Genomic DNA, 14,254 nt, shown 5'->3' on the forward strand with positions numbered 1-14,254 from the left:
CCATTGCTGCTCCTAGAGGTTTCAATTTCTCAATAACAGCACTTACAGTTGACCAGGCCAGCTCTAGCAGGGCAGAAATTTGATGAACTGACTTGTTAGAAAGATGACATCCTATGACGGTGCCATGTTGAAAGTCACTGACCTCTTCAGTAAGGCCGTTCTACTGCCAATGTTTGTTTATGGAGATTGCATGGCTGTGTGCTTTGTTTTATACAGCTGTCAGTTTGGTTACCTCTCTGATCCTATCGCCGAGTGACATTCAAACCTGTCCCGACTTCCACCGAAGTTGTTCCCTCTCCTTGTTCGGGCTGCGTTTGGCCGTCGACGTCACCGGCTTTCTAGCTGCCACTGATCCATGTTTCATTTTCCTTTTGTTTTGTCTGTTTACACACCTGGTTCCCATCTCATAATTATGTTCCTTATTTAACCCTCTGGTTTCCCTTTCTGTTTGTGCGTGATTGTCTTTTGTGTGTTGGAGTTCTATCCTGTTTTGTCCTTGTTGGATTTTTGTTACGTTCTTGGATTGAGTAAATACAGTGTTTGTTTTTTTTTACTCTTACCTGTGTCCTGCCCCTGACTCCTTCGCTCTCTTCTAGATAGACTCTGACAAATCCTTTAAATAAAAAGAGGCGGCATATGGGAGGAAGAATCTGGTAAATGTATATACTATAAAGCTGACAATATTAAGTTGCCAGCTTAATACTGTAATTTTGTTTCACAGCAGAGATGCTGTAATATATTTTACTGTACTATTTTCCTTACTGTAAAAACATATTACATCATCCCTGCTGCTAATTTAGAATTGGCAATATAAGTAACAACAGTTAACACACATGCAACCAAATAAGAGCATCATTGCAAAACCAATCTAAAAACTATATTGTGTGCCTGTGTGTGGGGTGTGTGATTGGGTACAATCCTAGATCTATGATCAAGGGCAACTCTAATTAGGGGTATGGGGGTTCAGAGGCGGTGCAACACACAACGGGACAGTTTGGGCAGGAGAACATCCAGGTTAGAGAAGTCAGCACAACATCAGGTGTTCCTCATGGGGCAATCCTCCTCAGTTCTGATGTGTTAGCTCTTCTCGCCCTTAATTAGGACAAGCATAGGAAAAGAATAGAATGAAAGACAGAGAGCACCAGGGCTGTTACTCTGTGGGTAAAAGGACAGGTGACAAGGGACATATCAAGCTGTGTGTGTGTGTGTTTACTTACCTCACTAGAGGTCTTCATTTAAACTCAGTGAGCTCATGAAGGAATGGGGCAATGTAGGGAGTGATAACAGCTGGCTTCATCTGGGCCAACTTGTCATGCAATTTGCCCCATCTTCAGGGTTCATCAGCATCGGTTGATTCGAACCTACAGCATACAGTGCCGTCGGAAAGTATTCAGACCCCTGACTTTTCCCACATTTTGTTACGTTACAGCCTTATTCCTTAATCCTCAGCAATCTACACACATTACCCCACAATGACAAAGCGAAAAACTGGTTTTTAGTAATGTTCTCAAATGTATAAAAAAAATTTAACAGAAATACCTTATTTACATTTATATTGTATTCATACCCTTTGCTCTGCGACTTGATGAGCGTGGGTGCATCCTGTTTCCATTGATCATCCTTGAGATGTTTCCACAACTTGATTGGAGTCCACCTGCGGTAAATTCAATTGGACATGATTTGGAAAGGCACACACCTGTCTATATAAGTTTCCACAGTTGACAGTGCATATCAGCTCAGCATTCAACACCATAGTACCCTCCAAGCTCATCATCAAGCTGGAGGACCTGGGTCTCAACCCTGCCCTGTGCAATTGGGCCCTGGACTTTCTGACGGGCCGCCCCCAGGTGGTGAAAGTAGGAAACAACATATCTACATCGCTGACCCTCAACACTGGGGCCCCACAAAGGTGCATGCCTCCTGTACTCCCTGTTCACCCACAACTGTGTGGCCATGCACGCCTCCAACTCAATCATCAAGTTTGCAGACGACACAATAGTAGTGGGCTTGATTACCAATAACGACGAGACAGCCTACAGGGAGGAGGTGAGGGCACTCTGAGTGTGGTGTCAGGAAAACAACCTCTCACTCATTGTCAACAAAACAAAGGAGATGATCGTGGACTTCAGGAAACAGCAGAGGGAGCACCCTCCTATCCACATCGAAGGGTCAGCAGTGGAGAAGGTGGAAAGTTTTAAGTTCCTCGGTATACACATCACAGACACACTTAAAATGATCCACTCACACAGACAGTGTTGTGCAGAAGGCGCAACAGCCTAACCAGCTCTGCTTGGGCGAGTAAAATGGTCAGTGGGGTGCTCTCTCATTATGTGTCTGGAAGTAGCTATTGTTGGAGAGATGTTTATCCAATAGAACAAGAGAGAGAGTTCTTCAAAGGAAGCTTCTCTAACATCATTGTCACCTTGGGACATTAATCTTTATTTTTACAAGTGATTTTCAACTGGTCTTACACAAAGCTAGAAGGACTCTGTATTTGGATGATTCCACACTCTACATACCAGCAACCAAAGCCAGTAAGTCACTGAAATTATAAATAAGGTGTTACAGTCAGCATCAGAATGGGTGATTAATAATAAACTGTCTTAAATACATCTAAAACTACATTCATTATATTTGGTTCCATACATTCTAAGACCTAAACCTGAACTGGAGTTGTGCATACATCGTGTGACCTTTGAGCAAGTTGAGGATGCTCATTGACCATCCATATAACAGTGGATGGTCAATTATCATTGTAAAGTTGTCTGTTCTAAAAAGATGTTCTGCATTTTTTTGGGACAAAAATCAACTGTACTAGTTGTTAAGCACCTGGTCTTGTCCCATCTTGATCAAAGAAAGACCTAGCAAAATTGCAGTTGGCTCAAAACAGAGCAGCACTCCTTTCCATTAACTGCACATACAGAACTAACATCAACAACATGCGTGCCAGTGTTTTCAGGTTGAGGGTTGATGAGAGATTAACTGCTTCTGTTCAAGGTTTCATGAGAAATATTACTGTGATGAAAATGGCAGATTGCCTGCATAATCAAATAACATTCAGCTTCGACACTCATACATACCTCACAAGACATGTCACCAGGGATGTCTTCACAGTCACCAAGTCCAAAACGAATTCAAGGCAACCCACAACACACGGGTTGGTGCGGGCAGCGATCGGTTTAGTTTTACTTGCATTTAAGAGCTGTTGGAGGCCACCGAAGGAGTGTGTATTGCATAGAAGCTTGTCTGGAGGTTTGTTAACGCATTGTCCAAAGAAGGGCCAGAAGTATACAGAATGGTGTCGACTGTGTTGAGGTGAATCAGAGAATCACCCGCAGCAAGAGCGACATCATTGATATATACAGAGAAAAGAGTCGGCCCGAGAATTGAACCCTGTGGCACCCCCATAGAGACTGCCAGAGGTCCGGAGAACAGGCCCTCCGATTTGACACACTGACCTCTATCAGAGAAGTAGTTGGTGAACCAGGCGAGGCAGTAATTAGAAAAACCAAGGCTGTTGAGTCTGCCGATAAGAATGCGGTGATCAACAGAGTCGAAAGCCTTGGCCAGGTCAATGAAGACGGTAGCACAGTACTGTCTTTTATGGATGGTGGTTATGATATCGTTTAGTACCTTGAGGTGCACCCACGACCAGCGCGGAAACCAGATTGCATTGCTGAGAAGGTACGGTGGGATTCTAAATGGTCGGTGATCTGTTTGAGCTACCCCCTACTTTTTCAATTTCCGCCTGAAGACATACCCAAATCTAACTGCCTGTAGCTCTGGCCCAGAAGCAAGAATATGCATATTCTTGGTACCATTTGAAAGAAAACACTCTGAAGTTTGTGTAAATGTGAATTGAATGTAGGAGAATATAACACAATAGAACTGGTTTAGATAATACAATGAAAAAAAAAGATAAAACAAACATTCAGATAGGATGATGGGGACAGTGATTTCAGTGATAAATATAAGAGGGCAGCAGTACTTGTGCGAAGTTTCAGAATGATAACTTCCAAAATGAGTGTGCTACATGACATTTATCATGAAGTCACCCAGGTGTCCCACACAAGTAGCCCAAATGTACCCAAGTGGCCAAATTGGTGAAGGTATACATTTTGAAACAAATAACTATATACAAAATGCCAAAATGGTATTCTAACACACACCCCCAAAAAATGGAGAAAAAATATGGAGAAAAAAATCTGAAGAAAAAAATATATACATTTACAAAATAACATGTAAAATAACGTGTAACTATTTACACACTTTCAATATTTGGAAGACCCTCAGTCCTCTATCAAATCAAATTTATTTATATAGCCCTTCGTACATCAGCTAATATCTCAAAGTGCTGTACAGAAACCCAGCCTAAAACCCCAAACAGCAAGCAATGCAGGTGTAGAAGCACGGTGGCTAGGAAAAACTCCCTAGAAAGGCCAAAACCTAGGAAAAAACTATGAGGGGTGGCCAGTCCTCTTCTGGTTGTGCCGGGTGGAGATTATAACAGAACATGGCCAAGATTTTCAAACGTTCATAGATGACCAGCAGGGTCAAATAATAATAATCACAGTAGTTGTAGAGGATGCAACAGGACAGCACCTCAAGAGTAAATATGAACAGTTTAGGGTTCCATAGCCGCAGGCAGAACAGTTGAAACTGGAACAGCAGCAAGGCCAGGTGGACTGGGGACAGCAAGGAGTCATCATGCCAGGTAGTCCTGACGCCATGGTCCTAGGGCTCAGGTCCTCCGAGAGAGAGAAAGAGAGAATTAGAGAGAGTATACTTAAATTCACACAGGACACCGGATAAGACAGAAAATACAGTCAATCAACGAAACAGCGGGCAAATCATTGGTGCACAACGATGTCATTACTTGTTGTCTTCAAATCGGTTTCTTTCAGTCAATACGTCCCGCGAAATGACCCATCAGGTTTGGTTGTGTTACATGACTGGAAAAGTCACGTTCTGTGTGTGTATTTACCTCGAATGTGTCGTCGAAAATGGAATGAGACGGAATTCACGACACAAGCGGTTCACAAAATGTTTCGTGTTAGGCTATAAAAACGGATTTTATCAAACAAAAGATCATTCATTGTGTAACAATGAGCATTGAGATTGCAAACAGACGAAGATCGTCAAAGGTAAACAATTTATTTTAATGCAGTTTGTGATTATGTTACACCTGTGCTGGTTGAAATTGTTTTTTTTTTATGGGGCTCTATCTATACTCAGATAATCGCATCGTATTCTTTCGCAGTAAATCCTTTTTTAAATCTGACAACGAAGTTGGATTAGCAAGATTCTAGGCTTTCGATACATGTGAGATCACCGTATGTTGTGGAATTTCAGCCCGCTACTGGGTTCCGTGCTCAGAGAGGTAAACCTCTCTGGGATATGTGGGACGCGTCCCACCTGGCCAAAAGCCAGGGAAAATGCAGAGCGCCAAATTCAAATACATTACTATAAAAATCAAACTTTCATTAAATCACACATGCAAGGTATCAAATTAAAGCTACACTTGTTGTGAATCCAGCCAACATGTCAGATTTCAAAAAGGCTTTTCGGCGAAAGCAAACGATGCTATTATCTGAGGATAGCACCATAGTAAACAAAGAGAGAAACAATATTTCAACCCTGCAGGCACGACACAAAACGCAGAAATAAAAATATAATTCATGCCTTACCTTTGACGAGCTTCTTTTGTTGGCACTCCAATATGTCCCATAAACATCACAAATGGTCCTTTTGTTCGATTAATTCCGTCGATATATATCCAAAATGTCCATTTATTTGGCGCTTTTGAGCCAGAAAAACACCGGTTCCAACTTGCTCAACGTGACCACAAAATATCTCAAAAGTTACCTGTAAACTTTGCCAAACTACTTTTGTAATACAACTTTACCTATTTTTTTAACTTAAATAATCAATAAAATTGAAGACGGGATGGTCTGTGTTCAATACAGGAAGAAAACAAACTGAAGCATGCGTTCTTGTCTCGCGCCTCTATCTAACAGTACACTTCAAGTGACCCTCGTTCAAGATGGCCGTACTTCTTCATTACACAAAGGAATAACCTCAACCAATTTCTAAAGACTGTTGACATCCAGTGGAAGCGATAGGAACTGCAAGAAGGTCCCTTAGAAATCTGGATTCCCAATGAAAACCCATTGAAAAGAGGGGACCACAACAACAAAAACATTTGAATGGTTTGTCCTCGGGGTTTTGCCTGCTAAATAAGTTCTGTTATACTCACAGACATGATTCAAACAGTTTTAGAAATCTATCCATATGCATATCTTATCGTCTTGGGATGAGTAGCAGGGAGTTGAATTTGGGCATGCATTTCATCCGGACGTGAAAATACTGCTCCCTGTCACCAAGAAGTTAACTTGGCTTTCGAAAACGGCAGGGTAGGATAGATATAAGTCTGTAACAGTTTGGGTCTAGAGTGTTTCCTCTTTTGAAGAGGGAGATGACCGATGATCCCTGACGACATGAAAGAGTGGTTGAACAGGCAGTAATAGGGGTTGCAACAATTGCGGTGGATCATTTTAGAAAGAGAGGATCCAGATTGTCTAGCTGATTTGTAGATTTTTTTGCAGCTCTTTCAGAACATCAACTATCTGGATTTGGGTGAAGGAGAAGTGGGGGAGGCTTGAGCAAGTTGCTGTGGGGGGTGCAGAGCTGTTGGCCGTGGTAGGGGTAGCCAGGTGGAAAGCATGGCCAGTGGTAGAAAAATGCTTATTTAAATTCTCAATTATCGTAGATTTATCGTGGTGACAGTGTTTCCTAGCCTCAGTGCAGTAGGCAGCTGGAAGGAGGTGCTCTTATTCTCCATGGACTTTACAGTGTCCCAGAACTTTTGGAGTTTGTGCTACAAGATGCACATTTCTTTTTGAAAAAGCTAGGCTTTGCTATCCTAACTGCTTGTGTATATTGGTTCCTAACTTCCCTGAAAAGTTGCATATCACGGAGGCTATACGATGCTAATGCAGTCTGGCACAGGTTGTTTTTGTGCTGGTCAAGGGCAGTCAAATCTGGAGTGAACCAAGGGTCTATGGGTCTACAGTCAATTCCAGTTATTCATTTTAGTGCAATTTTTTTTAAACGGGGGATGCTTATATAAGACGGTGAGAAAAGCACTTTTAAAGAATAAACAGGCATCCTCTACTGACGGAATGAGGTCAATATCCTTCCAGGATACCAGGTCGATTAGAAAGGCCTGCTCGCAGAAGTGTTTTAGGGAGCGTTAGACAGTGATGAGGGGTGGTCATTTGACTGCAGACCCATTATGGACACAGGCAATGAGGCAGTAATTGCTGAGATCCTGGTTGAAGACAGCAGAGGTGTATTTAGAGGGCAGGTTGGTCAGGATGATAGGTTGTACCTGGTAGTTCCTTGATAATGTGTGTGAGATTGAGGGCATCCAAATTAGATTGGAGGACGGCCGGTGTGTTAAGCATATTCTAGTTTAGGTCACCTAACAGTACGAACTCTGAAGATAAATGGGGGGCAATTAATTCACATATGGTGTCCAGGGCACAGCTGTGGGCTGAGTGGGGTCTATAACAAGCTTATTTCTGGAATAGCATGACAGAACTCTGCAGACTATCTCTGCAGTAAATTGCAACTCCACCCCCTTTGGCAGTTCTATCTTGGCGGAAAAAGTTGTAGTTGGGGATGGAAATTTCTGAATTTTTGGTGGGCTTCTTAAGCCAGGATTCAGACACGGATAGTACATCAGGGTTGGCGGAGTGTGCTAAAGCAGTGAATAAAACAAATTTAGGGAGGAAGCTTCTGATGTTAACATGCATGAAACCAAGGCTTTTACGGTTACAGAAGTCAACAATTGATGCCACCTGGGGAATAGGAGTGGAACTGGGGGCTACAGGGCCTGGGTTAATCTCTACATCACCAGAGGAACAGAGGAGGAGTAGGATAAGGGTACGGCTAAAGACTATAGGAACTGGTTGTCTGACGCTGTACGTTAAGTTGTGACGTGTGATTATGCAACTCATTCTGTGTCATACAGCCTCTTTCCACCAGGTGTAGCGCTTCTCTCGCATATTACAAACAAGAAAGGGACAGGCTAAGGGGTAAGGGGAATACCAAGTCAATTGTACAAATGTATGCATTCATTTTTTGCAGGCCATCATGACTCTCAAAAGCCACTACAGCTGCTGTTTACTTCTGAAGATAACTTCTGCCTATACTGATAACAAGTTCAAACAGGTGCCGTTAATACAGGTAACAAGTGGAGGACAGAGGAGCCTCTTAAAAAAGAAGTTACAGGTCTGTGAGAGCCAGAAATCTTGCTTTTTTGTAGGTGACCAAATACTTATTTTCCACCATAATTTGCAAATTAATTAATTCAAAATCCTACAATGTGATTTTCTGGAGAAAAAAAATCTAATTTTGTCTGTCATAGTTGAAGTGTACCTATGATGAAAATTACAGGCCTCTCTCATCTTTTTAAGTGGGAGAACTTGCACAATTGGTGGCTGACTAAATACTTTTTTGCCCCAATGTATCTCCCCATTTCACTATCACGCAGTAGGTTGCGCTTCCCCACCTGTCATTTTTTTTAAAAGACCTGTAACGGGTGTCGTTGTCAGATGAGGAATAATCGGACCAAAGCGCAGCGTGGTAAGTGTTCATGCTTTTTATTTAAACTGAACGCTATAACAAAATAACAAAGAGAATAAACGAAACCAAAACAGTCCTGTCAGGTGCCAAAAACACTAAACAGAAAATAACTACCCACAAAACATAGGAGGGAAAAGGCTGCCTAAGTATGGTTCCCAATCAAAGACAATGATAGTCAAGCTCTCTAAGGTCAGGGCGTGACAAGACCCGACGGAGCGCATTGCCTTCTTCAATCTGGAGAAATTGTGCTTTACAATGGTATTCATATTACAGTTGACCTGGAAGTATTATGTTTTTTGTGCGCTAAAATAAGGTAAACTCTTCGAAACAAGGCGATGTACAAAAGTGTGTTAGTTACTGTTAGGTAAACAATGAACCATAATCCCAAATTATGACGTTACTACCATGCATGAATCTGGAGGTAGCTAACCAACCAGGTTCAATGTTAGCTACAGTAGCTAACACTAGGCTATAGCTAGGTGAGCAAATGGCTCTTTCTGTCAGAATTAGAAATGTGTAATATCTGAAAATGTAGCTAGCTAGACTATCTTACCCATTCATATCATTCATGGATGGACGTTTCTCCTTTTGGATGCATGAACACATGAACGTTCACATGTTCCAGAAGGCATTTCTGCTAAAAAACGCATTTTGATTAAAAAAAAGTTTACGTTCAAATGTCTCCCCTGTGAAGTAGTGACCCCGCGACATACGCCTAGTTTCCTGAAACGGGTCAGTTTTCCTTCAATTTGTAAGAGGCTGAATCTACACTGTGTGTACAAAAAAATTGAGACACCTGCTCTTTCCATGACATAGACTGACCAGGTGAATCCAGGAGAAAGATATGATCCCTTATTGATGTCACCTGTTAAATCCACTTCAATCAGTGTAGATGAAGGGGAGGAGACATGTTAAATTAGGATTTTTAAGACTTGAGGCAATTGAGACATTCGGGGGGTGAATTGGCAAGACAAAAGGTTTAAGTGCCCCCTTGACACTTAAACAACTATATGGGTTAACAACTACATGGGTAATGACATTAAACAACTATATGAGTAATGCAAAAGCAAAGTGCAGTATCTTCAATCTAATTGTCTTGATATAACTCTTTTGTTGTTTTTCTGTTTGATGTAAACAACTACATTCTAACTATATTTAAATGGTGTTATGTTTCATGTTTTGACAAATGTAAGCACCCACCTAATTATCTTATCTTATTAACTGGGTGGTTTGAGCCCTGAATGCTGATTGGCTGAAAGCCGTGGTATATCATACCGTATCCCATGGGTATGACAAAACATGTATTTTTACTGCCCTAATTATGTTGGTAACCCTAATTAGGGCAATAAGGCACCTTGTATCACGTTTCAGGAGAAGACCCGGATGCAGACAGTGTCGAGGTAACAAAGGTTTATTGCTTGAACAGGGTGCATGCAAAACGACAGGTCAAGGTCAGTAATCGAGAACAGAGTCCATAAGGTACAGAACGGCAGGCAGTCTCGAGGTCAGGGCAGGTAGAGAGGAATAATCCAGGGTGATGTGACAAGGCACAGAACGGCAGGCAGGCTCAAGGTCAGGGCAGGCAGAAATGGTCAAAACCGGGAAAACTAGAAACCAGGGACTAGAAAAAGAAAGGTGCAAGGGGTAAAACGCTGGTAGGCTTCACGAACAAAATGAACTGGCAACAGACAAATAGAGAAGACCGGTATAAATACACTGGGGATAATGAGGAAGATGGGAGACATCTGGAGGGGGGTTGAGACAAGCACAAAGACAGGTACAAACAGATCAGAGTGTGACAGTACCCACCCCCCCCCCTCTAGGGGTGCCACCTGGCGTCCTAGCCTTGGTCGACCTTCAAGAAGCGCCTCACCATGTATGCCAGTTGACCAGGAGACAAAGGGATGAGACATGAAGGTTTAATCCTAGACACATGAAAAGTGGAATAAATATGGAGGGTACAAGGCAACAGAAGACGAACAGTAGAGGGGCTAAGTATCTTGGAGATAGGGAAAGGGCTGATAAACCAGGGGGAAGTTTGCGGGACACCACCCGGAGGGGCAGATCCTCTGCCCAGCCATATCCTCTGCCCAAAACGATACCGGGGAGCCAGGGTCCGTTGGCTGAGTGCCGTCGCCAGGCACAAGGTGGGACGGATGGTCTCGTGTTCCAGCGGTGTAGCCACAGGGCTATAGCGGCATGACAGCGCATCCGGCTTGACATTCTTGGATCCTAGTTGGTATGAGAAGGAGAAGTTGAACCGGGTGAAAAGCAGGACCCACCTAGCTTGCCTGGAATTGAGACACTTGGCGGTGTGGAGATATTCCAGGTTCTTGTGGTCTGTCCACACAATGAATGGTTTTTACGCCCCCTCCAGCAGCGAGTGCCTCCACTCCTCCAACGCCATCTTCACCGTGAGAAGCACACGATTCCCCACATCGTCGTTCTTCTCTGTGTCATTGAGGGGTCGATGGGAGAAGAAAGTGCAGGGATGTAAAGTGACAATAAAAGTTGGAGAATCCCAGGAAATGTTGCAGTTGCACTCTGAATGTAGGCTAGGGCCAATCCACCACCACTCTCACCATCCCGGGATCCATCTGTACTCTCCCTGCAGCGATGATGTAACTGAAGAAGGGGATGGTGGAGTGATGGAATTTGCACGTCTCTGCTTTCACAAAAAGCTGGTTCTCCAGCAGGTGTTAGAGTACCTGTCGGACGTGAAGCACGTGTTCTTGGGTGGAGCAGGAGAAAATGAGGATGTCGACGAGGTAGACAAACCGGTTCAACATGTTGCGGAGAACCTCATTCACCAGAGCCTGGGGTGTTGGTAAGGCCAAATACTCGTAGTGACTGCTGTCCATGTTGAAGACAGTAGCTCTTCCTTAGTTGCATCTGTTCGGGAAGAAATGAATTGGCAGACTTCGGAGACTCTCGGGGGAACTCGGGTAGCCTCTAGTTCTCTTGGGCGTTGCGTCGTGCATAGGAAAATCCCTTAGCCGTGGTATATTGGCCATATACCACACCACCTCGGGCCTTATTACTTAATTATACCACAGCATTGTTGAATACTCATTTCTGATTGGCTAGAAGGGCATTCTAGAATGGACATTAAAACCAGATAACAGGACAGTTGGACAAATATATCGGGACAGTTGGAATTGATACAGGGACAGTCATGCTTCTTCACAATATACACCTACACATGCAGACCGTACTTGCTACAAAGCTAAACCAACAACTACACAAATCGAAATTAGATCCAACATTGTAAATGCAGGTCCAATGAGGAAAAAACTTAGCTCGCTAGGTAGCTAGCATTGATTTGTTTTTTTGCAGAGACATATTTTTGGGGAGCATCTGATGATGACCTAGCTAATGTGATGAACATGAATTTCTCTGGTCCCTACTGTTGCAGTCATGACGCAAGTGGCACTATGCTGTGAAATCCTCCCACATGTTTTTAATTTGACCAGCCGTTTTCAGCAAGGGTATTTTTTAATTTGGTTGTCATATTGTCAAGTTTAATAGCAAAAAACTATTTAGCTAGCTTCTAGCCTAGTGTTCTAGCCTAGTGTTTGATATTCAATACAATCTCCTGGTAATTAACAGTTAGTGTTGACGAGTGTCCTGATGAGAAGACACATTTTTCTAGCTATGCCAGGAAAAATTGAGCATTATCAGCTCAGTGTTCTGGATGCATCTAAATTAATGTCAATAGAAAACAGCTACATTGTAGAAAACATCTATATTATTCTGGCTGCGGAGGTAGTGACTGTATTAGCCATAGCTAGCTGGTTAGCTAGCAAGCAAGGGATAGGAACGTTGCCAGCGAAAAGAACAAACGACTTTGTTGCCCCCATGAATATCGAATGAATCGAACGATTGCGTATCTAGCAACCACAGTATGAGAGTGTATGAATTTGCTTATATAAATGAAAATATCAACGGACATGTTTTATTTCTACTGGTAAATGTGGGCTTAGTATTGTTTTCTTTGGCAACTGGATAAACTCCTCCGTTTTGTACATTAACTTGGAAAAATGAACTCCACATTATGATATTCTTATAAGAGCCTCTGACAGACTTTTACGACCCAGGGTTCAGGCAGAGTGTCATAGGGGGCCATAGCCAGATGGCTGCCTGTCAGATCTACGCTGCAATAATCTGTATATTGACAACCAGGGCTAAAGGTTCGGCCCTTAAATCCCAGCCGGTCAAAGTTCAGCCATCACACCCCCTTAAACCCTTACCCCCTTACCTCTGTCTCCTCCCTCTGCCCCCCTGCCCCCTCTGTGTCCCCTTCCTGTCCACACTTCCTTCCCTCACCCCTCAGGCCCAGATCCAATTTGGAAACTGAAAAATACTGCATTTTTTTCCCCCTCTAAAATACTGGCAAGTGTTTTTGGAGGCCGCCATCACCGCTTTTGTTTACAGACAGGCCTGACAGCGTTATCTGCTAGACATTTGAGTAAACACAGGAGTCTGCCCACAGGGCGCCGGCTTCCAACGGCTGCCAGTTTTCCAGGTGGGCATGGCTTGTTTCTCTGACAGAATTTGTAAGATTAAGCAATAGTTCTGAGTGCTTAGTGCTTTTGGATTTATAAAAAAACAGTATTTATTTATTTTATTTATTTATTTTAAATTTACATTTAAAGAATTACATTAACATGATTTTTTTGCTTTTAATTGAAATTCCAAAGCCAAAAATAGTGAACATTCAATTGCCAAAACATGGAAAATATTATATTGTCTCTGTCAGGTATACATTGGGTAGACATCAATAGAAAAATAGGAAATTACTATGAAATAATACAATATTTCAGTTGTGTATATTACTTTGTTTTTATGTTCATGACTTTATTCTTTTTCATTCCTTAAAAGTCATCATCTCATCTCTGTCAGGAAGTAGCAGCCAAACAGCCAGACAATGCACTCTCTGCTCCCCATACTATACTGTCTGTAGTCATACTATTTAGCTAGACTAGTCTGCCTAAGCATGCCGCAGTGCTGTCTGATGAAATCATTTTACTAGCTCTTCAAAGTAGATAGAGCATACTTTCACGAACTGTCTCTACTGTATCCCTCTCTCACTCTTAGTTGTGTTGTGTACTTTCGTCTCTCATGTGGTCCATGCGATCTGTGTGTATCTAACCTAACTGTAGCAGGCATTAAAGTGTTTACATCTCTGTCCGAGACTGAAAAAACATGCACAATGGATTATGGTCATCATAGTTAATTAACACGGTTCTGTGCTCAACTAGGCTGAATATTTGCTTAATGAAAAATATAACTCTCTTCAGCCCAGCGTCTCACTCTCTCGTGAATGATTTGATTTCTCTCTAGAGAAATGACACTTTGGGCTCTGAAAAAAAACAGAACTAAATGGAATTCAAGTCATTTAACCTACATCGGTCAATGAGTAGAGGTTAATAACCCTCCTAAAAATAATGTTGGTTAATCGCTCAGCACAATTAAGCAAATGTTGCACTATAAGAGACAGTTAAGAGTTTTTCTAACACTTTATTTTGAGTGTCCCGCTGTAGATGCTCAACAAATACTAACAAGACCTTCTGGTTGAAATGTTACACACAAAGAAACTATATGG

This window comes from Oncorhynchus tshawytscha, linkage group LG11 (genome assembly GCF_018296145.1).
Source record: "Oncorhynchus tshawytscha isolate Ot180627B linkage group LG11, Otsh_v2.0, whole genome shotgun sequence".
In the NCBI taxonomy this organism is placed as follows: Eukaryota; Metazoa; Chordata; class Actinopteri; order Salmoniformes; family Salmonidae; genus Oncorhynchus; species Oncorhynchus tshawytscha.